The sequence below is a fragment of the Cyrtonyx montezumae genome, unplaced genomic scaffold (assembly GCF_038088225.1).
Source record: "Cyrtonyx montezumae isolate F1298 unplaced genomic scaffold, pur_monq_1.0 scaffold_0, whole genome shotgun sequence".
In the NCBI taxonomy this organism is placed as follows: domain Eukaryota; kingdom Metazoa; phylum Chordata; class Aves; order Galliformes; family Odontophoridae; genus Cyrtonyx; species Cyrtonyx montezumae.
In genome coordinates, this window is record NW_027071824.1 from 29,095,884 (window position 1) to 29,123,515 (window position 27,632).

Here is a 27,632-nt window from a genome sequence, read left to right on the forward strand (position 1 = left end):
GACATATGCTTACAAAGTCACCTGCACCCCATATCCCATGTGACAGAACCTGACACAGTACCTCATGTCACCTTGAATTCCCAGAAGGTTTGTGTCTTGACTTCATCCTGTGTCCTGCTCTCTGGCTAGGTACTGGTATATCTGTGAGAGGATATGGGAATGCAGCCTTGCTGGATGAGGCCTTTCTTGGTCCTCCACACTGCACTCAAAACCTCATCTCAGTCCAATGCTAAAAGCCTTAAGTCCCTAAATGCTGTCAGCAAAGCAGAGCAGGAAGCTCTTTTTCCTTAAAAGGCTTTTAATTATTTTTTATATACAAGGAAATGCCTTTATACTCAGTGACCTAAAGCCACTCTTTTGGAAGGTGTGATGTCTTTTTGGAGGTCAGCCAGCGTGTGGACAAAGGCAGAGTTACCACAGGGATAGACATGAGATCTTGGCGCACTGGCACACCAGTCCCACCATCTTGTTAGAAAAGGACACCAGCAAGCAGCAGGTGGGTGCCCACCTCCTGTCCCCCCAGGGGACACCACTGGATGCTGAGTGCCTGAGGTTTCCTGCAGCCCTGCTTCTCAGTGGCCTTGAACGGGGCCTGCCTGCTTTGTCACGACCTTATTTTTATTATTATTATTATTAAGTGAATGGAGACAACTGAGGGAATGGGGATGAGAAAGGGCAGAGGACAAGCAAAGGGGAAAGGAGTCAGCCCATCTGAGTGGGAAATGGCAGCTGTTCATCTGTGCTCATGTCACCACTGGGAGAGGCTGAATCATCATGGTGTGAGGATGTGAGCATCACAATTATGGGAGCATTAGGTGCAGCATGTCACGATCCAGCTGGACTAAAGTAAACGTACTACCTGTATGTAAGTACAGCCGCAGAAAAGGAAGAAAGGAAGGAGTAACAGCTAGTTACTGTGTTGAAATTAATGAGCCTTTGTTACATGAGGAACATGCATTCAGGACCAATTTTGAAAGTAAATCTAACTGAAGACGTGGAAGGAACAGAAAATGGGGAAAGAAACAAATTTACTACAAATAGAACGTGACAGAAAAAATGCTAGTTAGGTTTTTTTGTTTCATTTTGTTTTTTAATTTTACCTTGCATAACTAGAGCTTTTAGACGAGGGAAACATTCTGTAAGTTATCTATAGAGGTTTGAAATACTGTCCTCTAGGCTCTTGCAGACAAAACTGGAGAAAGTGGTAATTTATGCTTAAAGCAGTTAATAATAAGAGGCAGTGATAATTAGCACTGATTGGACTGAGTGGGCCCTCAGGGGAGGGGGATTTGCCACAACCATAGCAGGGAATCTCCTTGCACAGCAGGGTGTCCAGGCAGCATCTATAGCATGGATGAAGCCTGGTGGAATGGACAGGAGGCAGCCAGTGGTTGTTGAAGGGCGAGCTGGGATGCTGGTGAGGAAGATATGGTGAGGCCTTCACCCAGCCTGCTAATTGATGTGTAGATTTCCCATGAGGTGGGTAAAGCCAAACATTACCCACATGGTCTGTCTTCCCATGGGGCTATCAGTCTCACTGACCTTGTCTGAAACATCACACCAGGCTCCTGCACGTGTGTGTGTTTCACTGTGGGCAGCCTGAGTTTTCCCATGTCTAGGAAGTCGTGCTCAACTGTGCTGTTTTACCATGTTTCCAACTTTTTTCCATGCTCATATTCTGCAGGCAAAAATATCCCTCTGCCTTCCCCAGGAGGTATTGAGAGGAGAGGTGAAAATTTAGTTAACATCTCTTCAACTCTGTAAGTGCCACTTACCTTTTTTTTTTTTTTCCTCCTTTCACATGGTCTGTATATAGAGCTATAAATATATCTAGCTCAATTCAGAGAAAGTGTTTGCAACCTGTGTTTAGCGCTGAAGTGGGCCGGTTCTATTTTGGGGCTGAAGAAGCATTTGCATGCTTGAAATCCTGTCCAAATTTTTCTAACTTTATCAGTTGGTCTAATAAAAGAGTTTACCTCTTCCTACAGGCCTTGTCTTGCTTACATCTTTCAAACACTGTAACTACAGTAACACTTCTTCCCTATTGCTTTTCTGCCACCTGCAGTGCATAGCATGAATGCACAGAGGATGAGGGGAGGCATTTTTCCCTGACTTTCCAGTGTTTCATTGTTAAGCTTACAAGCTTAACAACAGCAAAAGTTGGCTTGGAAGGGATATCTGGAAGTCCCTCTGTTCTTCTGCCACATTGGGCTAAAACATTTTGATCAGATGCTCCTTATCCCATGAAACCCAGTCCTTCCAGGGATGGAGATTTCATAGCCTGTCCTCCAATGCTGAGCTCTTCTTGCTGTGAAGAGTTTTTTCCTCATGTCCAACCCGTTTCTACCTTGCTACAGTGTGGCTGTGGCCACTAGCCCTGCCACCACACACCCCTGAGAAGGGGCTTTTGTTTACCACTCGAGGTGGTGGGAGACGGCAACTTCTTTCTTGGCTACTCTTAATAGTCTCATTCCTGGTCTATACAAAACAAATTCCTTCTTGATTCTCCACGATCCAGTGTCTTGGCAATCTCAGAGTCAGAGCTCCTCTGCCAAACTCTAGGTTACCAATGTCTTTCTCATGCTCTGGGGCCCAAGACTGGATGTTGCCAGTGCAGAATAGGGGAGAGTAACCTCTTTTGTATGTCTTCTGGCCATGTACTTGCAGGAAGAACAGGCTCTGAAGTGTTAACTTTTGTTTCCTGGTCCCTGTTGTAGTCAATAAGGAGACAAATTAGAGAATTCCTGCTCCTGGACAAGTCAAGGAAATCCTTTGATTGCAAACACCTGCCTTTCTTTTGCTTCATGCCTTACTTTATCTCACAACCACTAAGACCTTAAAGCTTCAGACTAAAGAGAACTGAACTCAAGGCTGTGGCTGTGTTGAGGTTTTGAGAGTACAGTGATCTGACCACAGAGGAAAGAAAGAAAAGCCAATATAATCAGTTAAGCATATCCATCTCAGTAGCAGCTGCCACAGCTTCTCCTTTACTGAACACGCTGTAATGTGCTCTTTTTTCTCTCATATGTTTTTGTCAAAAAAATCACGACCTTATTATCATATTAATTTCTATCCCTTCAGAACAAATCAATCACGGTAGCAATTAAACAGTTTTGGAATTAGAAGTGACAATTAAAAAAGAAGAAAAGAATGAAGTGGTGAGGCAATTAACTGATTTCTTTTACCCCACTCCTCACTCCCTGTATCATGTTGTTGAAGGAATAACATGGTCTGCCTTATTAGATGTCAGTTTATAAAGCTTACTCTGTACTACCTAAAGCCACATGCTTTCTCCTACTTCTTCCCAATGTTCCTTCTTCCAATGAGTCAATCTTGTGTAAATTTATTCCTCCTTGCTATTTAAATTGAGGCTCTGACTGCGTCACTCTTAAATATGGGCTTGAAATATGGTTCCATAGCAAATGAATTCTGTGAATTATCATGCTGTCTTGGCTGATGGGTCAGGATTTGACACTATGGTTGAGTGTATGAGTTCCTAGGTATGTTATCCTGGGCAGTGAGAGCAGCCAGTGTCTACTCTTGGTCACCCCAGGCTGATTGCTCCCATTCATTTTGGAGCAAGGCATTTTCTAAAACACTGGAGACATTTCACTTGTAAAATCTTTGCAGCCACACTATAAGCATGTTTTCAACTCTCTTCTTTCTTTGAGTCTCCTCCTGAGGCTATTTTAAATTCTTCTGCATGCGTATTTTTCTTCCCAGTCATGGTTTCATCTCATTCTCTTCTGGGATCCTTGAGTTGTCCTAAATCTTTCCTGAAGAGCAAAGCCTGACGCTGGGCACAACATCTGTCTGAAGTTTCCTCTGTGCTGGGTACACTGATAGAAATATTTCCAACTTCTCTGCCTTAAATACTGGACTGTACATCCTAGAATAGCTTTTGTCTTTCTTCCTTACCGTACTGATGCTGCTGATTGGTGTTGACCTTATCATCCCACCATATTCCCCAGATATTTTCTAAACTATTTTCTATGGAGCCAGCTTTTGCTGGCTTCTGGGCAGCTGATTGTTTCTGCTCATACTGAGGTTCATCCAGCTGTTCTCAGAATTTCTACAATTTATCAAGAACAAGTTCAGTCTCGATCCTGTGTCTAAGATTATCCTCATCCCTCTCCATTTCATGTCATCTGCAAGTTTAACAAGTGTACTGTGTATTTCATCATCCATAGTATAAATACAAATGCTGGGAAAATTAGGTACAGATTCAGGATGAATTTTCAAAGAATGCTGTTGCCAGCTCTTCCATTTAGACAGGGCACATTCTAAATTCCTCTTTCAATATAATTTTACAGATTTTGTAGTTGATTTTTGTATCCAGGTTACCCTATCTACACAGAGATTTTTTTTTTGTATACACTTGCTTATAAGAAGACAATATTGAAACCTAAGCAAGGTCCGAATACACAGCTGCTACTATGCAGCTGTTTCTCCTCTTCACTAACACCCTTAAAGCACTGCTTTGGCAGTTATTCAGCTCATTTGACATTTGCATGCTTAGAGCATGTTTATTTTTCTAGAATACTTTTTCTTTTTGGAAGTTGTGGAGCTTTTACTCCTCTCTCCCCACTTCAAAAGATAGAACCCATACTTAACGCTTTTCCTGTCATCTGTCCTCAGATGTCCTTCTCAAAAAAACTGCTAATGTGTGTGAGACTGTTTCAGGCAGTTTTTCACATATGCCAGGCAGATGTTCATCAGGTTCAGCCAAATTAGCAACACATTACTCTAAGTACTGTCTAATCTGCTCATTCAGACTATACATTTTTAAAAACATTTATTTATGCTTTTCACACTGATGTTACGTGTACCAGCCACCTCCACAGCTTTTCAGTGATGAGTGAAGCTTACTTTCACATTTCTGGCCTCCTACATCCTGTTCCCTTCTGAGCAGAGTGGCCAAGTTTCTTTGCTTAAAATATTAATTGTCACTTCGCTTTGCTTTACATGTTAATGTTAGTGCATTTAACTTACGATAAGTTCATAAGTTCATAAGTTCATAAGGTTGGAAAGGACCTATAAGATCATCTAGTCCAACCATCCTCCTATCACTATCTCTACCCAACTACTAAATTAAGTCCTTTAGCACCTCATCTAAACGCTTCTTGAACAGCGCTAGGGATGGTGCCTCAACCACCTCCCTAGGCAGGCCATTCCAGTGCCTGACCACTCTTTCAGAAAAGAAATGCTTCCTCAGGTCTAATCTAAATCTTCCCTGGTGCAACTTGTGGCCATTCCCTCTCGTCCTGTCATTACTTATCAGGGAGAAGAGGCCTACCCCCTCCTCACCACAACCCCCCTTCAGGAAGTGGTAGAGTGCAATAAGGTCTCCTCTGAGCCTCCTCTTCTCCAGACTAAACAATCCCAGCTCCCTCAGCCGCTCCTCATAAGACTTGTGCTCCAGACCCCTCACCAGTTTTGTTGCCCTTCTCTGAACACGCTCCAGGGCCTCAATGTCCTTCTTGTAGTGAGGGGCCCAAAACTGAACACAGTACTCGAGGTGCGGCCGTACCAGAGCTGAGTACAGGGGGATGATCACCTCCCTGCTCCTGCTGGCTACACTATTTCTAATACAGGCCAGGATGCTGTTGGCCTTCTTAGCCACCTGGGCACACTGCCGGCTCATGTTGAGCCGAGCATCAACCAACACCCCCAGGTCCTTTTCCTCTCTACATTCTTCAAGCCATTCTGCCCCAAGCCTATAGCATTGCATGGGGTTATTGTGGCCAAGTGCAGGACCCGGCACTTGGTCTTATTGAACCTCATCCCATTTTGCTCAGCCCAGCTGTTCAGCCTATCCAAATCCCTCTGAAGGGCCTCCCTACCCTCAGGCAGTTTGACACATCCTCCCAGCTTTGTGTCATCTGCAAACTTACTGAGGGTACACTCAATTCCCTCGTCTAGGTCATCAATAAAGATATTAAACAAGATGGGCCCCAAAACTGACCCTTGGGGGACACCACTCGTTACAGGACGCCAGCTGGACTTAACTCCATTAACCACTACCCTCTGGGCACGGCCCTCCAGCCAGTTCTCCACCCAGAGAAGAGTGAACCTGTCCACACCACGGGCTGCCAGTTTCCTTAGGAGAATACTGTGGGAGACCGTGTCAAAGGCCTTGCTGAAGTCCAGGTAGACTACATCAACAGCCTTTCCCTCATCTACCTGTCTGGTCACCCAGTCATAGAAGGAGATGAGGTTGGACAAGCACGACCTGCCCCTGGTGAACCCGTGCTGGCTGGGTCTGATCCCTTTATTGCCATGCACGTGACGTGTGATCTCCCTCAATAACATCTGTTCCATAACTTTCCCTGATACCGAGGTCAGGCTGACAGGCCTGTAGTTCCCCGGGTCTTCCTTACGGCCTTTCTTGAAGATGGGAGTCACATCGGCAAGCCTCCAACGATGTCTTGAGCTGAGCAGTGTGCTGCCCATGGGCAAAGGGGAGGGAGCCAGGAGGGAGTGAGTGGAAACTTTTATTGCTAGACTAGGTTGCCACCATCTTTAGGAGGTGAAGGGAGGCAAAAGGGAGAGCTACTTGAAAACATTCACTCATTGCCTATTGCTAGCAATGAGCAAATGTCAGAATGCAGCAAATAACGCAAACGCACCACCGTGTTTCTCATTAGCTTTCTCATGGGGGGGGGGGCAGTGGGTTTGGAGAATGGGATCTCGAGGTCAGACTGTAACCCTGCCCTTCAAGAACAGCCTCTTCCAGAATCCAAAGTCTTTTGTGTATCATATGTGTTTCTGCTAGGGTGTGCAGCTATCTTAAGATCTTCCTGAGTATGAAGCAATGGCCTGAGCACCAACTTGCCCCTTGATTGCCTAAGAATCTTCTATCTCAGTGCAGCATTGAGAAGAGTCAACTTGTTTTCCTCCAAATTTCCATCCTTTTAGAGACAGCTCACAGATTTCTTGTCCTCCTAATTCTGCATCTGTGGGCTTTATTCCTCAGGGCAACAAGGTCCTGCAGAACAACATCCTGTGCGTGCAAGGCTAAATACTTCTCAATACACTGGAGCACAAGATTGACTCCTTTACTAGGTCACTCTAAACCATTACTGAGACACAAAAAGTTTTCAGTTTTTAATGGTGATTTAATGTAAGCACGTCATCATTATTGTGATAACAGGGGATGGTGAACCTACCTTACAAAATTGAGTTTATAGGTACAAAATATGCAGTAAGCTTGGTTTCTTTCATTAGGTAAAAGGAAGGCTGAGAGGAACTGCAGTATTTCTCTCTATGATTCATTATGGATTAGATGACAGGAAAACAGTTGAAAAGTAAAGAAACTGGCAGAAGATCAGCATATAACAAAATATAATTGGTCAATCCCACAATGTTATACTTAAAATTAGAAGACTAAATTTATAAAGCAACATGCTAATGAGAATGCTGAGAATTTCTTAAAGAGATTATTTGGCATGCAGTAAAAAGGCCTAGTACTGTTAAACAGGTAGAAGAGGCTACTTCTTGAGCAGCAGAATACATGGGGAGACCTGCAGAAAAAAAGTCAGACTGATACCAATAAGTGTATGCAGAGAGCTAAGCAGGAATCTACCCATGTGTCCTCATCTGTCGGATTATATGTATGCTTGTATCAATAAAAAAGGAGATAGCATCTTGCCTATGTCTGTTTAAAATACTCGGTTTCAGAATGAGAAGAGTCATAATTCATGTTGAAAGTTTATCATCTAAAGCTTTCCTTTTTTCAAGTGTATTTTGTCTGTCCTCTCCTCCAAACATGTGCTGCAAGAATCCATTTCATCATGGAGAGAAATGGCAAAGTGAGAAGCCCAGTTAATCTTTTAGATAGCATGGAAATGGCCTGCAGAACAGATGTTAAACTTTACACCTCAGGACACTTAAATCATAAAAAAGAAAGTAAAGCAGGGATGATAGTATTCTTCCAGGAAACAAACTAGCTCAATGACAGAAAGAAATCAATCCTTTTCTGAAAACGAGGGAGCAAGGAAGATGAAAAATTGTTCTGGTAACTTTTCTTCTTCCAGCACCTCTCCACTTCCAGCATAGGCTGAATTTCATTCTCCAGCTTCAGCCATCCAAAGTCACCTGTGACTGGCGTCAGCTCCTCAGCAGATACAGCTTCTCCTCTGGAAATATTAAAGTTGAAAGTGCTTAAAAAGAAAGCAGATGAGGGAGCTGATAGACACTATATCCTTTTGAAAAGAGATTAATTAGATGTGACACAGATAATGGTGCAGAAAACAAATCAGTTAAGGTGATAGCATGCTGCTGAGCTTGCCAAAGAGGAATACCAGTTCATACCTTCTTCTTTGGCTAGTGTAACTAAAACTGATTGGTTTAACAAGTTCATACATTTCCAAAAGGTGTTCATAGCAAAGTACAAATTGTTACAGAGTGGTTTCACAGGGAGCACAGTGTTGAGCAGAATGGAAGGAAGTTGGCTGAGATGAGAAAGAGAGTTCCGAAATAGATGGAAAAGTAGATCTTGCAATATCCTCCTGTTGTTTTGTGTTGTATACCAACAGTCTTGGTTATGTTTATTCCAGGAAAATGGATTGGAAAATGGAATGGATTGAGGAAAAGTAATCCGCTCATGTTTTTTTGGAGACCTGATCTCATGTGTTTGCTGAGTTGCCCTCTGCCCCTAGTTGCAGCTGCTGTGTACTCTAAAATTTTGAGCCCAAAATTGTACTCTGTTTTCCCTTCCCTTTCTTACCTTGTGGAAATGTTGTGCTATATGTTCATTAAAGCAGGACATTACGAACTAGTGTTCTGTATAGGAAAAGTCACTTGGTCAGCAGTGCTACCTTTTATCTAGCATCACATTTAAGATAAACTGTGAAGAAGTTACTTGTGTTCTGTAGATTGTCATTAGGTACACACAACTACTACCATCTGGCTGCCTCTCATGTTAGATGAGATGGAGGAATGAATTTGGAGAGACAAGCATTTGCAGAAGTTGCTGGAGTTTTTCCGCTGGGGCAAGCACTGTCAGACTCATTAGTACCTGAGGGCCAAATGCCAGAGTAAGAGTGAGATGCAGGAGTCATAGAGATGAAATGTAATGAAAGCAAAGAGGGGAAGGTAAACTGGTAAAGGCTTAAAAGGTAAAGGCTACTATGTGCAGGAGATCCATGCTCAGCTGGATTCTAGGAGTTATCACCTGCCCCATGGTTAAGCAGCTACCCAAAGAAGTTGGTTACTTTCTACCTTAAGAAATATTCCAAGCAATGTTTCTCCTATGTCTCCATTCCGAGAGGCCAGATTAAAGGGGAGGATGGATGAGGAGAAAGCATTTAAGACCAAGTGCTGTATTACAGCAGGATAACAACTTCCATTTTTAATTTTTTAAACATTTTTCCCAGAAAACATTTTTTCCAGAAACATTTGTAATAAGTAAAATTTTTGTGAGATAATATAATCACTGCAGTGGCCTTTTACTGGTCAAAAACTCCAATCAGCTTTGGCTTGAAACAAAGATATTCACAAAGTGAAAAGCTACCACAGTTCATCATCTACCTGGGAGGCTTGTTTTGAAACAGTTAATTTTGGGAACAGAGCACTTATAAGTGAGGCCAGCAACACTCTATGGAAGAACTTTCCTTAGGAAGAAATTTAGGCTGCTAAAGAGAATTTTCTCCCTCAGGTTTATTACTCAGAGCTCATAAGTAAAACCAGGAGATAATGTTCGTATGATTTTAGCTGTTGTATTTCTTAGCCAGGGATTCTCAGGTTAGTTTTATATTAATGTCTCTCTCAGCTAACTGTTGCTTTAAGGAATACAACATCCTCCAAGGGCTGCTTCTTCCAAACCTGGACATGATCTGTTGAAGTCAGTTGAAAAAGACTAATTTATACTTATGGAAAGGTTGACTGTAAACATTTAAATGTGACATAACAAAAAGTTGATGTGTAATTAATAATTGTCTTCTGCCACACAAATCTTTGTGAGTCATCTTTCTTTTCTACCACGCTTTTTGATGATGAGTACGTTCTGTCTTTTTCAAAATGAACTTTCTTCGTACTGATGTTCAGAATACAGAATTTGTGCTACTGCCACAAACTTGATCTGGATTCTCATGGTATTTCTTACTTCATATTTTCAGGAGAGGTCGCATGGATTTGAATAGTTTGTACAAAATAATGCATTCTGACAGTGACTACCATAGAGCACCTTCTCCACATGGATATGTAGTTATTTATTTTGATGCTTGTGTGGGAGCTCTAGAAAATCTGTGGAAACGATCCCTCCATTTCAAGCAACTACAGGTTGTTGGGGATGTTTCTGAAGATACATACAATAACTCTCTGATAATAGGTGATATTCTGAAGGAAATTAAGGTTAAGAAGTGCTCCTAAGATTTAGCACAACATAAACATACCTATATAATTGCTGTCTCAAATGTATTATCTCCCTCTGTTCTTTACTCTTTTTTTCCTCAATACAGCTGGTACATTTAGCATCTTTTATCTGTAGTGAGGAAAGTGTTTCTCTCGGGGTTTTGTGTTCTTCAAGCTACTTTTTTTTGACCTCTTGTTCATGCATTAAAACCAAACATACCCTATGGGCTCATAGCATCATTTGTTTTCAATTTATTCATTTATGGTCTCAAGAGGGATGGCTTCCTTATCTATGCTCCTTCTCCCACTGTACAGTGGAGGTTGTTTTGTTTTGTTTTGTTTTGTTTTGTCTTCCTTCTGAAAAAAAAAAAAGCAACAGAAAACAGATGAAAATACAGGGAGCTTGCAGGAATTATTCTTCACATACCACAGGCAAGAAGTAGGGGATCCAAATTTAACTTCCTCCTGCTAGGAGTAGTGTCAAGCACTCCTTCTTTTCCTCACCTCCCTTACCAATATCGTCTCATCTTTGGCAAAATGAAAATATACTAGGAAGGATATGTTGTTTACCATGTGTGGTACCACAGATGTGTTTTACCACAGAGGAAGAGCACAGAGGAGATGTCAGGTGCCCCAAGGGTATCACCAGCCCTGGCTGTCCCTACCCAGCCCTTCTGGGGTTTCCTCCCACTCTGTAGGTATCCAGGACCCATTTCAGCCCAGTTTGGACATGTCAGCCTATTCTTATGAATGCTTCCTCTTTTTGTTTTCCTTACTCTCAGTCTAATTCCTTCCTCCCCTTCTGGCTTTTAGGGCTACAGTTTTCCATTGAGCCTGAGCACATCCTTTGGATCTTCTCTAAGGGTTTCACCTAGTTTTACCTTCCCTGTTCTCTTGAGTCTGGGAAATTCTCTTTGATACTGACAGTCTGTTGAAAAGAAGATGAAAGATCACGATGAATGTGACACGGTTGACAGCACAAGTGTATTGTCTAGCATAAATAACATGCCATTCAATGGAAAACACCTGAATAAGCTGTTGGAAAGCTAGGGGTCTGCATGAATCTGTGTACTCACATTGGCTGGTTGTGATACGCATCTAGCCAATGTTTGTTATTTGTAACAAACCTTTAATTTATTTGTAAGTGGAAAAACATTCTTTGAGTGGCTCTCAGACTACCATTGTTTTTGGGTCTGTGCCTGGTCATGTTAGCTCTTACTCTCGTGAATAGCTCATCCAGAAGTTTTCACCAGAATTTAATTTTACTAAAAGTGCAATTTCAAAAATGGTGCTAGGAGCCATGTCTTTAGCAAAGGAAATCTGCAACTGTATTGACCACATTTTACTCTTGTTTATGCTAAAGGCTCAGGCCAGATGACTAGGAACAAAGCCCTCAAAGGCTCCAGAAATACATGCATTCAGGAAATAACCTGCAGGTTCTCAAGAGAAAAGTCACTATTGCCCTGGAGAGAAACAAAGTGTTGCAAATGCTTTCAACAACCCGGTGACAACTACTGGGATGAGCTAAAGCAGCAATAAGTAGTTTGGGTTCTTGAAGTTTTTACAAAATTCAGGTCCTGAATGGAAGGCCAGAGGATTAGACCCTTTCTGTTTTCTTAGTATATATTCTTGAGATAATTTTTTTCTCTTTCATCACACTTACATGGGGAGATAAAATTTTGCTCTTAGCTGCCCAAAGAAATTTTTGTTTTGCCATTCCTGGCTGATGTCACCCAAGGAGATTATGTCATCACAAAGTCTCTTGACAAAATGGACAGCAGCCTGCTAAATTTCAAACATGGAATTTTTGGTGGAATTTTGGATTTATTTTTTTTTTCCTATAATGGAAGCAAGAAATCTTGTGTCCTGTCCTCTAAGACAGGACTTTGGTTGACCATCCTTCTTGCGGACTTTCTCAGGGTCTCTGCCTTCATTGGACTGACCCAGGATTTTCATCACTCTGCTACATGTCTCTGATATTCTACATCACACCTTCAACGTTTCCTTCATCCTGCTCCAAACTCAGATTTGGCTTACTAGCCTCAAGTCTTGGAGTTTGTCATTGTCTAATCCCAGAGCTCTAATCTTTAGGCTTGAAAACCATCCTGGCAGGAGATTATACCTACCATCTTTCCTGTTCTTTCCAGCTGCACTATTAACAGCTTGAAGAATTAGGAAATCCTATCTCTAAGTAGACTGTTGCCCATCTTATCGATCCCCTTTTCATGTTAATATTACTCTTCCTAGACTAGGCAATTTAGGAGATCTTTTATGTCTTTGCAGTTGTTGCTTCTATATTATTAGTATGCAGTGTTTACTTGGTACTTTCAAAATGTAATTTGGATGATTTTGCTGTTAAGATATTGTGTGAAAGAGTCTCTTGTTCTTTAGTTTCTGGTGCTGTAAAAAAAGACAATGAAGAGTGGCCCAGTACTCTACGCATGTACACTTACCTATATAGAGAGAATTAATTGCGGTACTGTGGGATGAAGTCCAACTGGCATGATTTAAAATGGATTGGGGAATAGTATGGAATATTTAGAACATTCGTATGTAAACAGAGGTCAAATTTTGTTCAAACTTGTATAAATATTTTAAAAATAATGGGGAAAACATGACATTTTATCTTGTACTAAAGGCTGAAAGGGAATTATGATAGATGTCCCAGAATGGTCTATAGGATTTATTGAATTATTTGACATCTATAGATATAGATAAATAAACAAACAAACAAATACCCTAGAAGAATTTTCAGTTCTGTATATTAATCTGTTTCCACAGAAGTCCAGGAACTGTCTCTATCTTAATTACAAAATTCAAGCTCTGAAAAAAACTTAAAATCAAAATCTGAAAAAATTGAATGCATTAGTTGCTACTGGGAACACAAGCCCAAATTTTTCCTTTTCTTAGCATGGACCATATGAGAAGAGAAAACACCCTTAGAGAGAGAGTGGGCAGAGGAAGACTTTAATACATGTCTTTTTTTGTAAGTACGGTTGGTTAGTAGATATTAGAAAATGTGGTAGGATTTTGAAAATCTGATGAGGAAGAGTAGGTAGAAAATTTAAGTATATGCAAAACTGAACTGTTCACTTGTGTTAATCTGTAGTGTTAAATCTCAGTGTGTGGTCCCTAAATGCCACATTCACATGGCTCTTAACTGCAGGGATGATGACTCCACCAGCTTCCTGGACAGCATGTTCCATAGCCTAACCACTCTTTCCATGATTAAATTCTTCCTGATATCCAATTTCAACCTTTCTGGAGCAACTTGAGACTGTTGCCTGATGTACTATCACTTGTAACCCAACAAAAGAGGCTGACACCCTCTTCACTGAAATATCCTTTTAGAGAGTAGTAGAGTGATCAGAATTCAGCTTTCTCTTCTCCAGAATAAACAGCTCCAGTTCCCAGTTCCCTCAAATGCTCCTCATATGTCTTATCTTCTAGTCCCTTCACCAAACTTTTTGCTATTCCCTGTGCGTGTTTGAGCAACATCATATCCTTGTAGTGAGGGCCCCAGAACTGAACACAGTACTTGAGGTGTAGGGCCTCAGCAGTGTGGATTACAGAGGTACAGTCTCTTCCCTAGTCCAGCAGTCCACACATTTCTGATAAAACCAAGATGCTGTTGACCCTCTTGGCCATCTGGACACTCTGCTGACTTATGTTCAGCCAGCTATTGACCATTACCCGCAGGTCTCTTTCTTCTAGGCAGCTTTCCAGCCATGTTTTCCCAACCATGGGGTTATCATGACTCAAGTGAAGCATCTGGCACTTAGCCCTGTTGAATGCCATGTGACTGGATGTGTCTGACTCTTAGATCAACAATCACCATGAAACTCAGTGTCATTTGCACAGTTACTGAGAGTGCACTTAATGCCATCATCATCTTTGTTGATAAGAATATTAAAGAGATCTAGCCCTGGTACTGAGCCTTGGGGAACACCACTGATAATCAGGCACCAAGTGAATTTAACTCAGTTCACAACAACTCTTTGAGCCTGGCCATCCATTCAGTTTTTAACCCAGCAAACAATACATTTCTCTAAGATATAAAATGGCCAGTTTCTCCAGAAAGCTGTGGGATACCTTGTGAAGACCAAGTAATCAATGTTTTCAGCCTTTTCCTGGTTCACTAAGTGGGTGACCCTGCCATAGAATGAGGCAGGACCTGCACTCCATAAACTCATGCTAACTGAGACTGATCACCTGTTTGCCCTGAATATGCTCTGCTCCATGACCTTCCTCGGCCCCGAGGTCAGATTGACAGGTCTGTAATCTCCAGGATCCTCCTTTCTGCCCCTCTTGTAAGTGCCATCACATTTGTCAACCTCTAATCAACTGAGACCTCCCTGATCAGCCAGGATTGCTGGCAAATTATTGAAAGTGTGTTGGCAAGCATGTCTTTCAGTTGTATGTGTAACAATCTTTATTCTACATATGAACGATGTGCTCACATTTAAATCTGTATATCGTCTTGGGAATATATTTGTGACACTAATGTTTTGTTTTGTTCTAAACAGAAAGATAAATTGTAAATGGTGCTGTGGATGAGGAGGTAAGGTATAGGACAATCCTGAGGGAAGTAGAGATGAAATATTGTGCAATTTGTGGCACAAAAGTGTTCTAAATGGTTGGAAAAAAAATATTACCCCAACTGTTGAATTTGTTTCCTGTTTATATGATCAAAATGTGCTGACAGAAATCAGCTGCAAAACATATTTTTTATATTTCTTTCACTCCTGACCTTACTGCTGTAACTGGTGGATGTCAGTGGAGGACTTTCCAATGTTGAAGGAAACCAGAGAGCTGTCAGATCATTTCTATGACTCACAGAATCACAGAATGGTAGGAGTTGGAAGAGACCTCTAGAGATCATTGAGTCCAACACCCCTGGCAAAACAGCTCCCTAGACCATGAGTGATTCTCTGCCTGTCAAAGACAAAACACTCTGTTAAAGATTTCTCAGGGGATGGTACATGGAAACCTTCAACTAGAAGAAGTGTGATAACTGGATTTCATGCTTATCATGGGTAGGTTAAGCACTAAATCATGTGACTTCACAGTGTGTTCTAAGCTTCTTTTCAGCCTATGCTGTATCAGTTCTGGTTCCTTCAGTTACTTGTCCAACCATGCAGTCTCTTTTCAATGCTTTAGTTCAGTACCTGTAATGAGGTTTACAATCTGTTTATGCACATCTAGAAAGCAATATATTTTGATAAGGGCTTTGGTCAGTGGAATCTAGACCAAGATCTTTGAATTAGCCATAACAAGATAAAATACATAAATAAGGAGAGCTGTGGAAGGCTGAAAAGAAGAGCTGAAGGATGATGAACTGGGAAATTCTAAAAAATTAGGGTAGAGTACAGTATAGCTAGTTAGATTGCAATATACCTGCACTGAATGTATTTGCTAAAAACCTGTACTCAAAGTATTTGCTTCCAGAGTATTGAGAACACACCAGTTTGCTATAATGAGAGAAATAAGGAAATAGCTGTTTAAGCAGTGATATGAAATGACTTCTGCACTCCCTTTTCAGGAAAGAGAAAGATGTAAATTCTCTTTATGTGCAGCACCTCAGTATCCCACTGGCTTAATCCAAGACATGGGCAGTTGATAACTTCACCATCTGCAGTTCCTAACACTGGGCTGTAACTCGTTTTTATAAACACAGTTTGAGTAGGAGCAATGCTGGTGCACTCAAACCTGATTCTGCTGTGTTTGTTTGCTTCCCTCAACACGCAAACCAGCTCAAATTCCTCCCTACCACAACTATTTTCTTGCCAATGAATGTGCTTCTGGACGCAGCTGCCCTGAATATGTTTGTTCCTACAACATGCTACAGATTTTCAGTTTCAGAGCTTTGTAGCCAACCACTTAAAAACCCCATAAGATTAATCATTGGCTCTACGTCTTGTGCAGGACTCATGAATAAAATTATCAGAACTGTCTAGGCCAAGGCATTTCTGATGCAGTGTTGGGCATAAAATGAGGTAAAAGACATTGAAATGGTGTTGAACTTTTCTCCCCTTCTCTTCCCTACCAGGTACTAATTTCATAAGTACTTATTCAGTTAACCTCAAATTTCCCCTTCCCACCTTCCTCAGTTACATGCTGAGGAATCAAAACCAGCCAAGTCAGAAAAATATGAATGTCCCTGTAATTTTTGTGTTACAGCTGTATTTAGAAGTCCCAGCCATTAAACTGGGACCCAACTGTACCAACAAATCCAGGCACTTCGGGGAACAAGGCTCTGCAAATGCCCTTATTTTTTTTTTTTGTTTTGTTTGAAAGGTGGGGTGCTTGGAAAATGTATTTACTCAAAGTTAAGTTGAAATGAGAACCTGATGATTTTCTAAAAAAAATGGGGATTTTTTTAAATTGAATATTTTCCTCATCTTTTCTAACTATAAAGTCATTAATTGATTCTCTAAAGGTAGCATTTCTATAAAGCCCTTCCAGGACTGGTAGCCATTCTGATCCACAGGAGGGATATCCTGTTTCTCCTTTTCACTGATGTGTGTGAAAGTAAAGGTTTTTTGATAAGTTAGCTGCTGTTAGTTCCAGAAATGGGAGAGTCAGGAAGCATGGCAGGGTACAGTACTTTTCCCGAGAAAACCAATGCATTGTTCAAGTCAGGTTCACACTCTGCTCTGCTTTGCTTTTCATCAAAGCTGTCAGCTCTCGATGAACCTATTGATTGCACAGAGATACTGCACCGCCAACCACAGGGAGGCAGAAGAAGCTGGCTGCCTTTTGACAGACTGCTTGGAGAGTAGGAAATTTAGGTGTTCTAGGATCACAACAGGCAGTCTTTAATTGTTGAAACATGCTCATTATGCGATCTTAGTCTTAGACCTGAATCTATCAGTATGACACAAAACCATTAGATTGCAAGCTTGCCTAATGTGGGTTAGAGGTTTTGAAAGCCCCTGCCACCTCCAGGGCAGTCCCTGAGTCACAAGAGTTTTCTTGATTTGCTCACTGCAGCAGTGAGACAAGCCAGACCACAACATTAGGAGTTCTCACACAGCAGGGAGACAAGTTGTTCTTCTTCCCCTTCATAGTTTTTTGCCAGTGTCTTCCTTCCTCCCTCCTCCTCTGCTCAACAGCAGTGCCTTAGAGGTGCCACCCCTCACCCTGACACCTTCCCTGGTTTTCATTACTTCCTCTTTCAGATGAATACTAGTAGCTGAACAAAGGTATGGGGGCTACATAAAAGCATCTCCTTGAGCTGCACTGTTGTAATTTTATTTGTAATCATCCTGTCCCTTGGAGTGAAGGGCACTGTACATTTGTGCTTTCAGAGCCTCTCATTCCCTAGATGTATGGGGAGAGCTGGCAATGCACTGTAGTGCAGATCCCACTGCAGCAGAACAAATGCTGACTGGCTGCAGAGGAGTGCACTGGCAAGCTCTGAAAAGATGAAAAGGTCTTTGACTTTATTGAGACCCTGACTGGGCAGGAGTGTGAGATGGCCATGTAAGATCTTGTCAGATCACGTTATTCTCCTGTTCTAATGATATGAGTAGGTGAGGTAGTAGTGAAGTTTGCCTGTAAAATACAGAAGTGTATTTTCTGAACTCATAAGGAAAGATAGAATATTTATTCTGCACTCTAAGTACTCCTACTAGTTTCCCATGTTGGTGTAGGATGCAGTGATTGCCCCTTGGCTATATTTCCATTGTATACAAAGATCACCCTTATTTTTACCTGATGTGCTAAAGGATCTTGGTTGGGGAGACAGTGAAATACGAGTGGCATATATCATGCACCAGTTAGTGTTCAGACTGGCTATAGTGGGTGTGAGCAAAAGCTGAACAGGGATAATGTTATGGGTGCTCTTGTACTACTTGGTTTGGTTACTGCCATCTTGTACTGGGGTACTCCTACTGACTGTGCTTTGAACATAGCTTTAGGTGCCTAGTAGTTTCCACTTCTAGCTCTATTATTTGTGTTGTTAGTGAATGTGCATGTATTTATACTTCCAGAATCCTACAGGAGACAAAAGAGGACAGCACAAACACCTCTTTCTGTTGCTGATCATTTTGAAACCATGCAGTAAGGTTCACAATAGCACTTGATTATATATGTATATTGCAGGTATAGGTATTTGTAACCAAATACACATAAAATAGCTAATTACTATTAGTTATTGCCACTCTCCAAGCTAAGAAACTCTGAAGGTCAAAAATATGTCTGCCACAGGATGAATCTGGGTGGGATTTTCAGTATTCTAAGTAGGTTAACTTGTGAACCCATGAAATAAATACTGTGATGCTTAGCAAGTTCAGTGGGACATAGTTCTGATTCCCTTAGAAATCTCATGTCTATATGCTTAAAAAACTGACTGTAACTACAGAATATTCACAGGGGTATAAATGACTGGATCTATGAACACAACATTTCAAGTGCAGATAGGAAGCTATGTTTAATGCTAGACTAAATAAAAAGTCTATGGTATATTGTTGACATAGAATAATTATTTTTGACAAAATCACAAATATTAGCATTATGTATTAAAAAAAAAAATCACTGGGCTCCATCATTGTTCCTTGTGCTGTCATTGTGAATAGTGTTTTGCAAAGAAAACAATGGAACACGGGCTTGTATTGAATACTGTGCAATCCAACATGCAGAACTTGCCTTCTTGTTATTTTTTCATATGCTAAAATTTGTGTACTTAAAGTGGTCTGTGTGAGGCCCATTTAAACTATAAAAGTTAAATTCTTGCAAATTTCAGCAAGATTAGAGCGTTCAGCATTACAAGCAGTATTCCTTTTATACTTGCAGTTGTGTCGTTTGAAATAACACATGATCTCAGTGAAGCCACTTTTAACCTGTCCTTGTCATTGGTTATGCTCATAAGTGTTCCAGCTGTGTGAAATGAAGAGGTAATTTTGTGCAGCTAAATAGATGCCAAAAGAGTATGGTCAGTAAGAGTAGGGAATAATGTGTTGCTCTTAATTGTTGGCAAACAGCAGAACGTTTATGTAGAGCTTAAGTTTATGTGGGAATCTAAAAGGTCTGAACTCTCTGCCCCAGAAGCAGACTTCTTGCTTGTTGACAGGACATCAGATTGATTAATTAACTATTCAAAGAGTAGAACAGATCTGCCAGAAAATCAGAGGAAAGAAAAAACATGTAACAAAAATTGCCCCAAGTCTATGTTTCTGTCTTTGTCAGTTAAGGTATATATACATCTGTCACATTCTTGTACCATGTTTGGCTACCTTTAATTTGAATGATATATTAAAAGTTTTTGTTTCTTTCTCAAAATATTCCAAACAGCCCTTTACAATGCTACATTGAAGTGCAAGACAGAAGCCTGTCACTTGTTTCTAGAATATTTATGGAGCAAGGGAATCTGATGGCAGTGCTTTCTACTGAGATAGAAGCATTATGGAGCAATGAAAGGTGATAAAGAAGAAAAACTAGCACACTCTCACTGATGGTCAGTGACAACTTGAGAAGAGTGCAGTCTCTATCCAAAGATGCCAATCCCTCAGCTGCTAACTTTTAAGCAAGGGTGAGGAGTGGTGGACCCAGAGTTCACACCTTCCAGTCACTCAGGTGCCTTCCTTGTACCTGAGCTCCCTGGATTACCCATGCCTTCTCACCTTTGTGCTCAACTATTGGTTCAGGCAATTACCTGGCAATTCTCATGCACTCTGCTCCCTCACAGCAGGAGCCAATGATTGAGCAGGTTGGGGATAAGCTCCTATGGTTTCGGCAATACAAATATTATGTATGTCATGATGCATGTCCAGTACCCATTGTGATGTAGGATATCAAAGCACTGTAGACAATTTTTAACAATCTTTTGTGGTTTTACTGAGCCAGTACTTGATGTTTCTTCAGGAGGCTTATCCTCTTCAAAGACCAGTAACAGTTCAGGTTCGCATTCTCTGGTTCCTGAAAGTTCAACAGTCCACCACCAGATGTCACAATGATGCCTTATGATCACTGGGCCATGTTGGAGTGATGTTGCTTCCATCAGTGGAGCTCCTCAAAGGAAGCAGTACAGATGTTTAACTGGTACAAGGAGGGGATAGGTCTACGCTTCATATTAGGATACAGGCCATATTTCTGTCTTGAGTCAATATCTCTGCTTGCTCTGGGGCATGTTCTGGCCTTTGGTACTACAAACTTTGGCCTGATATCTGTGCTGGACCACTAGCAAAGGAGGTGGGGGTTCTAATTTGTCACATGGACATGATAAGTGTCCCCTTTGTAATGAAAACTGGGGTGTCAGCTTTTAGCTCTGCTGACCATGTGTAGATTACTGAAGGATTTACTGATCCCCCAGCCTCCAGCTATCTCCCTCAAGGAGCAAGTAGATCACATCATTTGAGTTTTACTTGCACCTTCCTAGGTCATTTTATCTTATGTTTTCTGGATTCCAGATCCTCAGGGGCAGGGAGCAGAAGATTATCCATGGTGCCAGTTTGTGGCTGGAGTGAGGTATCTTTACTTGTAAATGGGAAGTACCAAGTTGTCTGCAACATTCTTAAGGCACTAGGTCTGCCATCCCTTGGTCTCTCATTCAGGTCCCACAGGGTTTCATAGAGTCTCTTGGCCCACTTCAGAGTGACTGTGAATCTGCCTTCAGGATGGCCTTCAGGATCCTATTATATCCTTCTATTAGGTCTGATCCCCTTTATTTGTATGGCAGATGAAACTGCCATTTGATGTTGTTATCTTTGGCCCACTTTGCATCCATAAAATATGTACCTTGGTCACTCTCGATGAACTGAGGAGTCCCATATGACACAATCAGCCTAGTTAGTTCTTTAATGGTATAGGCTTGGTTGGTCTTTTACTTGCTGTAGTGACACGTTAGGGCATATCTGACCCCCTCAGATGAAGGAAGGGGACCTATGTAATCAGTCTACCCCCACTGAAATGGGTCGGGCCTTCCAGTGAGATGGGTTGTCATTTCCAGCAGAAGTCTTGGTCTATGTGCCGTCAGAAATTTTCTATTGTACACCTGAAAAATACATCCTAGCAGCATACTAACTGAGACTACTAAATCTGTTCCTTTAAAAAAGTAGCTACATCTCTTTGCTTTTTTAAAAGACAGGTATGAATGTTGTGTGATTCAAAGTTTGAAATGCAAATCTCTGGTTGGTGGAATGTTGGGGTTGTGCTGTAATGAGAAAGTACAATCAGTAGATGGCAGTGTTGTATAGTAGTTCGAGCTGGTGACACCCACGTCAGCAAGGGAGGGAAAACTGTGACACTCCCTAAGTAGCCCAGAGGGAAAATGAGTGACCATTGCAGACCACCGGTGAGTCTGCCTTCCACATATACTTTGGCTGAACTTTTGTGGAAACTTCCTTAATTTTGATTACTATTTGTAATAACGATTCAACATTTAAAACCTGTAATTTGAAAGGGCAAGACCATTATCATTTAAGAAGAGCAACCTAATTAAACTAGTGCATTTCCATATTCTTAAAAAACAAAAAACACACAATTTGGTAAAGCTACGTAAGTACGTGTTCTTTCCCGCACAGAATGCATTTTTTAAAAAGGACAAGTGGGCCTGACACATTTGATTTTGTTAGTATGTTATGTGATAATTTAACCAATCTGCCACTGCCTTTTCAGGTTAAAGCTTTGAAAATGAATGCATCAAACATGTTTTTTTAAGGTCAAATAGAAGTAACTAATCTCCTTAAAAATTATTTCTGGTTCAGGTATAATGCAGACTCGTTTTTACATGAATTATCTTCAGTAGGTCTAATCCTATTTAATTTCATTGGAAATCTCTTCGGTTTCAACAGGTCCCAGATAAGGCCTGCTGTGTACTGCCACCTAGAAAGTTGAAAGGTACTGAATATATTTCCACTTTTTTTTCTTTTTTTCCTTCTTTTTTTTTTCTTCTAACTACCATGGAGAGTTATTAAGGTGCTTTGATCTGAATATCTAAACCAAAGCTGCAAAACCTTCCTACTTCCAACTGCACTGAAGGCGCTGGAATGAAGTAAAAGAGCTGTGATATATAACCCCAATGTATAAAATCTGTGCAATAGCTCAGAAAGAAGAACTTTGAAAGGCTTCTGAAAAATATAGGGACTAACAGATGTCTTGGGAGAAGAAAAGTGAGTAATAGTTTAAATAAAACAATCTTTGGTTCAGATGATATTCCACTGCACACTGAAGCCTGCAGCTTTATGTTAGAAATTGAATGAGCAGGCATCATTTCAGATGTCAGTGAAATGTGAAAGACAAAACTCACAGCACCCAAACAGTTTTGTCTAGCAGCTCAACCTAAAAGACAGAAATGGACATGTTCAGTGAAAGATTAAAATCTAATCATTTATACAGAAGTAATTGGTTCAACAAAACTTATGTTACAAAAGCCCTCCCGTGTTTACACAGTAGGACCTGGTTTTACTGTCAGTGGGGATTCCCTCAGGGTGTAAGATCTGGAAAGAAGTGAAGTTTGATGTCATACTTGGACATATGTAACTTGAGAAGTAGTGTTAAATTAAAACTGTCACACAGGAACCACTTACTATAATTTATGTCAAGGTTAATGGAGTAAAAAGTATTGGAGTATTTTAAGTGCTTATCAGACAAATTGCCAATTAGTATCACTGCAGATTTTTTCTTATGTACTGAAGTATATTTTACTAAATTTATGGTTTGTTTGTTTGTTTTTACAGAAAGTTGAAGGAAATATAGTAATTTTAGATAAACTGGAAATCAGTAAGGAAAATCAAAGGTAAGACCGATGTGTTCAATGATCTATGTCAGTGTGGTTACAGAGAAAGTGTTAGTGTTTGAAATGGCTGTTGTAACAATTTGCTTGACTAAAGTAATACAGATTAGTTATTAATAGCAGCTGCGTTCAAGTGCTTGTTGTTTAGCATACACTGTAGCAGCTGGGAGTCAGAAAACAGAGATTATAGTTTGGATTTAGATGTGGCCCAGAGCATTAGACTGAGAAAAATTAACAAGGGGAATTGCTCAGTTTTATTAACATCCCTGATTGCTTCAGTTGTTCGTTTAAATACAGAACAAGCACATTACGGTAGTTGTTAAAGCATTTTAAATTTTCATACAGTATTTTTCTTGTGGTTTTCCATACCTAACATGGAGGAGTTCAATCTCTTACCTGTTCTGATGCTGTTTACTTGAGTCAACTTAGGTAATTTACTTTTTAAGTGGATATATATATATTTATTTGGAGAACTGGCTCAAGATTCTCAGAAGTTTTTCACATAAGCGAATGTTTCTTTTTCTTCTTGGGCTACATGGATTATGAGTCAATCTATCTCAAAAAATGGAGTAAGTATGTTTAGAGAAGTTAAAGCTTTGGTTATATACCACCTATCAGAAGTAAATATTGAATGTACTCATAGCGGTGCTGGCAGTATTTAAGCCAAAGACTGAGACTGTTTATTCTTGGTATGTATTTAGTGTTCTGTACCCTGGTGAAGATCCATCCAAGATGAAACAGCATGTAAGAGCAGCTTTCTTTACTTATTCATCCACCTTTAGTGCTATGATATGTTCATATCCATATTAAAACAAGCAAAGGTGTAGAGTTGAATTTGTCAGTGTGGAAAAAATGGCACTCACTGACATTCACCAACACTTGCTGAACATTTATAGAGACCAAACAGTGGATGTGAGCAGTGAGATGGTGGGTGGTGCATTTCAGCAGTGGTGACAGTGGTGTGAAAGACAAGCCATGTTCTGGGTGGCCATGCAGATTATTAAAAGAGCAGCATGAAGGCTCTTGTTCATAGCTGGTGAAAATGCATAGCTAATGGTGATGACTATATTAGAAAAGTAGTGTTTTGTAACTGAGAATTTCTCTATCAAATAGTGTTAATGTGCCCTTTTTATCTGTTGTAGTTTCCATGGAAAAAAATACAGAGGGTACTTTTGGAGTACCTCCTGTAAAGGACCTAAGCAATATGTGGAGCGGATCAGTGACCTTACTTCATTTTGGATTGGTCTTTTAGTGTTTCAGATGTTAGGCACATATTATGGAGTTGCCCCTGTTACTATGATACACGGCAATTGAAGGGAGCGGTTTTGTAAATTCAGATGGCAGGTTGTACTTTTGTGAGTGAGAGTGCAAACTGCGAGCTGTATCCTCTCATGCACAGTTATGAGATTGTTGGTAAATGTTTAAATTGGTACATACAGACATCAAAGGAAATGACCTATTAGTACAGAAAACAACAATTCTATTTTCAACTTATTGCCAACATTTGGTATTAGAGGGAATATGTTAGCTGACAGGCAGAATTTTTTTTATTTTCAAATGATATTAGTAAAATATATATATATATATATTTTATTTACTAATGTCTTGAGACTCAGCAAAACAAAACCCTGAACTTAGATTTTATGATATATAAAGATTTTCTATTAACTTTTAACTTAAAACAAAAAATAAAAAATTCTAGGAGTCCATGGAGTTTTAAAATTAAGGTTAAGCTTCAGTTAATTCACATTTATGACTCTTTAATTAACAAGACTAAGGCCAAAGTTGGATTTTGCAAGATACTATGTACAATCACAGTTTACTTTTTTGTTAGAGTGTGGCAGTGTGAATATCCCTCAGATCAGGAGTTGCTACCTAATGATCTAATGCAACTAATATACGATAATTTCATGAACATGGAAAGCAACCTGCTTTCTGACATAAAGCTACTGTAAAAATTTCCTGGATGAATGCATTCATTAAGCTTAATGACAGAAACGGGAGGAATTGGAAGAAAATGGTACAGCAGTGCATGAGATCTGAATAAACAGTCTCCTCACAAACTTCATGGAGAGCAGTTACCAGACAGTGGTATGTATCTGGCCTTCTATTTAACACGGAAATACTTGCTTTCTTGGAGCAGAGTACTGGTAGGTTTGGAAGCTTATGGGCACTTACAAAATTATATGCAAAGTACATGGAAGTACATTGACTGGTCCCCTTAGGATCATAACATAAGCCAGGGTAGTTGATAAAATGTGATCACATCCCATTTTTGTAGAAATAACAAGACTATGCATGAGCCTACTTTCTAGTATTTCTTTGATTTTGAAATTACCTGCAGATAAGTTATGGAACTTCACAGACAACAGTCAACATCATCTGACAGAATGAACTTGGAAGAAAATGAAGTGAGGATCTCTCTGAAGAGATAATATGAAGTATTTTGTGAAAAGTGAAAATTTGGGAACATTATCAACATGGACTAATTGGTCAGCCAGAAGGCTATTAGTAATAAAATATCAAGGTAATTAGTAGTGTAGTAGAACACAAGGTTAATTAGTCTAATCTGCATGATATTAATTATTAAAAGTAATCAGCCACAGGATACTTAAAGAACTGCCCTTGTTAAATGTTTAAAAATTTTAAAAGAAAGATTCTTACATTTTGCTTCCAGCATAGCTTATGTATAAACACTTCAAACAATAAACACTGCACACTGTCTTGGGATATTTCCATAACAAATATTTTATAAAATAGATCTCAAAAAATCTGCCCCCATAATGTTATGAATCATATTTCTAGAGCCGACTTTATTGTTTTTGTCTTCAGGACAGATCAGGGAGACAAAACCTTTTACAGTAGCATGAGATTTCTGAATCAAAGCCTATCTTGAGGCACAATTAAAGGAGGGAGTCTAATTATCTGAAGTCAAAACTGTATCATCCTTTGCTCGTAATGCACGTAAGATAACTTAGATGACATTTAATTAGAAGCAAAATATGAATTAATACTCATTTAATATCCACAATAGAAGGTTCCCTCAGGTGCTAAGATTTTGTCCAGTGAATTGGGGGCAAATATTTAGCCCATGTCTCCTCCAAAATAAATAATTTGCAGCAAACAATTAGCCAAGTTTCTCCTCTTTCTGCATCAAGGATTTAATTTCTTCAGGCTTAGCAGCTCACTAATGAAAATATTCAAAATACAAAATTTTAGATGCTATTGTTAAGCTGCAAATGAATGGATTAAGTCACACAGATTTATTTGCTTTCCTGATTAGAAGGATAGTACCCACAGTTCCAGTGTAGTGAAATTCCTTTTGGACTTAGCTTTCTGTTTTCATTTGTGTAAGTCAATCGCCTCTCTCAGTCTCAGTACTTTAAGAAGGTGGATAGGAAAAAAATGAGATTAAATATGTTCTTTTTAATATCAGAGAATATTTATGAGGGGAAAAAAACAACAACAATACTGTATTTATTGCCAAGTCTTAATAGCACTGCTTGATCAATGTCTAAGTCAGTGTAGGTAGGAATACAGCAGGAAAACAAGCTGCTGTGGATACAGTGATGTTCACATTCAACACTGTAAAAGTATATGGACTAGTGCCATGAATCTACAGCATCTTTGCTTCCAGTGAGTAATATCAGGTCAAGAAAAGGTTCCTTTCTTGGTCTCTGTTTTTTCAGAAACAGCTAAAGCTTTATAGCACATCTTTATGTTCCAGAGCTGCTTGTCCAGTTGAGAAGATCAGGCATGTGAAAGATAACTCTCTGCCTATATCCACTGTACATTTTAGGCAGGTCTGGGAACTGATAAAGGAAGTCTTTTTACCTTGTCGTGGTTTTATGATTTTTGGCATTGGTATTCCACATAAAAACATCATGTAGTGCATTAAGAGTTAAAGAGTTAATGCTCCAGCACCGTGGATCATCGATAGTTCTGGGTGAACCTGTCTCAGAAGAGAAGAAGAACTACAATTCCCCAGAGGACTTTGTGAAGCTTTGCGTTTTTATGTGTTTACACTCAGAGGGAAAGATAAAAACTGTCTGCAGTCACGGGACGCTCTCTTTTTCCTTCAGGATCAACTCAGCAGTGGGTGCTCGCTGCCGTATAGCATTAGCATAAGGCCTTCGGTTTATCGGAGACTCTCTCTTGCTCATTTTATTTGATTCATTAGCCTCAATTCCAACTATATTGTATTATATTGTGTTATTTTCCTTTCTGATATCTTATTTAGTAAATCAGCTTTCCTCCTCAGATCGTTGCTGCTGTTTTGTTTCTAGGCCCATCTCCCTTTTCCCTTTCCCCCTTTCCCTTTCCTGGGGTGTGGGCCTGCGGGTCCCCCGCACCAATTGTCGTGGAACCGGGCCGAACCTGCCCGTAAACCATTGACATACCTGAAGATGAAGAAATAGCTTCTGAGAATCTGGAAGAAAAGTGTATTGAAGTTAAGAAAGATAAGTACTCACTCCTGCTTAACTTACTCTTAACATCTTGAAGCTGTGTAAGCAGAACTCAGACATAAGAAACTGCTGTTGAAACT